Source organism: Octodon degus, unplaced genomic scaffold (genome assembly GCF_000260255.1).
Source record: "Octodon degus isolate 3935 unplaced genomic scaffold, OctDeg1.0 scaffold00307, whole genome shotgun sequence".
Lineage (NCBI taxonomy): Eukaryota > Metazoa > Chordata > Mammalia > Rodentia > Octodontidae > Octodon > Octodon degus.
The window spans coordinates 582815-585618 of record NW_004524883.1 but is presented as its reverse complement, the minus strand read 5'-3'; positions in this window follow the sequence as shown (position 1 = coordinate 585618).

The following is a 2804-nucleotide window of genomic DNA, read 5'->3' as shown; positions in this document are numbered from 1 at the left end:
CAGGCCCTTGCATTTGCCAGGGAAGCGCTTATTCCACTGAACCATCTCCCCGGCCCTTATAGTTTTAATTTATTTCTTTTACCTTACATAAAATTTGTACATATTTTGGAGCACTATGTGATGCTTCAATAACATGTAAACGTGTGATGTTCAGATCAAGGTAAACATCTGTCTTGTCAAAGTTATTTCTTTCCTTTTTTCCTTTTTTTTTTTTTTTTTTTTTTTTTTTAAGGAAGGATCTACAGGGTGTTCGGGTTCTCACTACTAGATCGGACTCCTATGACCTGCCTGTTTACAGCCTCCCAAGTGCTGGGATTACAGGCGCACCACCACGCTCAGTCTCAATTGCCGTCTCAGCATGCCCTCGGGGGTGGGGCCGGCACAGCAGGCCTGGGGATTGAATCTCCAGACCCTGTGCCTGCTTGCAGGTGCTTTAATCTGCTGAGCTATTTGGCCAGCCCTTTTTTTCTTGGTAGCGGGGACCAAATGCAAGACCTTGCACTTGCCAGGCAGGCACTTATGCCGCTGAGCTATATCCCCAGCCCCAAAGTTATTTCTTTCCAGTGAAAATATTCAAAATTCTTCATTGTTCTTTATATACATAATATTGTTATCTACAGTTGATCTACTGTGCAGTAGCACCCTGGAACCAAATTCTATTTAACCGTAATTTAGTACCAATTGATTATCCTTTTTCTAGTCTTCCTTCTCCCCAGTTGTATTTTTTTTTTTTTTTTTTGTATTTTAGGGAAGGGTCTACAGGGTGTTCAGGGTCTCTGTACTAGATCGAACTCGAAGTGATCTGCCGGTTTACAGCCTCCCAAGAGCTGGGATTACAGGCATACACCACCACACTCAGTCTTAATTGCCATCTAAGCGTGCCTCAGGGGCGGGGCCAGCAGGGCAGGCTGGGGAATTGAACCCTGGGCTCCTGCACCTGCAGGTGCTTTAATCCGCTGAGTTACTTGGCCAGTCCCCAGCTGTGTTTTTAACTGCAATAGACTCTATTGCGCTGACTAGCAGATGGTATATCCTGATTCTTACCTTGAACATTAGATGATTCTTACCTTGAACAACGAACAATTACCTGTTCATTGTTTTATGTAACGTGGAGATTCCTCCTGGAGTTTTTCTTCCCTTTGAAGAACTTCCCAGTAATTCTCTCGTTTGTTCAAGTTTATATGTTCGTCCTTACCCTAACAGAGGAAGTTATCCTAAACTTGTGTCCCTGATTCACGTAGATCATTGCTCTCATTTGTTTTCTCTCTAACGTTGATTTCAGAGTATAATCTCTGGATCTCACTAGAACAAACTGTAGTCTCCTGAGCAGCAGCACCAGCCATTAGCTCATAACAAAAAGCAGGATTTCTGGGCTCTCTCAGACTTGCTGATTGAGAATCTACATTTTAATTAAATTAATTAATTAATTAATTTTAGTACAGGGTCTCACTGCATAGATTGGACTTGTAGTGATTCACCTGTTTTCAGCCTCCCAGGTGCTGGGGTTATAGGTGTGCACCATGAAGCCCAGTCTCAATTGCTTTCTCAGCATGCCCCAGGGGTGGGGCTGGGATGGAATGCTGGGGCTCGAACCCTGGCCACTGTGCAGTGCCTAAGCAGGTCCTTTAGTCTGCTAAGCTATCTGGCTGGCCCCCCCTTTTTTTTTTTTAATTTTAAAGACAATAGAAAAGTAATACATTAGAAATGATAGAGAATCTACATTTTAACAGGATCCTCAGGCAATTCATACACATTGTTCAATTTGAGAAACAGTGACTTCTAAGGCCTATAGTTCTAGTGTATGCTGCTATCAGAGACATGTCTCTCAAGTTATTACCCTTAGCTCTGTTGTTTATTGTGTGGCCTTGGACAAATGACATTTCTGTGTCTATTTCCCTTCCCTTCCTTTCTCTTTCTTTTGTGGTTCTAGGGATTAAACTCAGGGCCTTGTACACTCTAGGCAGACATTCTAATAGTGAGCTGTATCCATAGCTACCCTTTGTTCCACTGCAAAATGGTACGAAGCCAGGTGTGGTGGTGCACGCCTATAATCCCAGCACTCAGGAGACTGAGACAAGAGGATTGCTGAGAGTTTGAGGCCAACTTGGGTTACACAGTGAGTTCAAGGCCAGCCTGGACTACATAGTGAGACCCTATCTCCAAAAAAGAGAAAGGGAAAGAAATGGTACCTCCCTCAAAGTATCATTTTGTAATGTTCTTGTAAGAGTGCCTGTTACACAGAAGGTGCTATACAAGTGTTAGCTGTCTTAATAGTGAATACTTTAAAAAAAATAGTGAATGCTTTCATGAATACTTTGTAATTCACAGTTCCATGTCAGAAAGGGGAAGAATAGGTTTGAGAACCAATAATGGTAGTAACTTTCACTGGACATGGGGGCTGTAAAGGCTTTTGCATATTTATTTATTTATTTATTTATTTTGATATAGGGTCTCACTGTGCAGTTTGGACTCATAGTAATTCTCCCGTCTCAGCCTCCCCAGTGCTGGGATTACAGGCCTGTGCCACCACACCCGGTCCTGGGGCAGCACTACATGCAGTACCAGGGATTGAACTCAGGACCTTGTCATGGACTTAGACAGCTGAGCTACCTCTCCAGCCCTAAGGCTTTTGCATTAAGTGTTTTGCATGCTAAGATCATGAATTTTAACCATGTATTAAGCAGCTTGCTGAGGCCTCCCACCTTTTAAGACCTCAGGACATAGAAAAGATCATGTCTTCTCCCAGCAGTTCTTATGTAACCCAGTGGTGGGATTGGTTTAGAGGGAAGCCTGTGAAAAAAGGT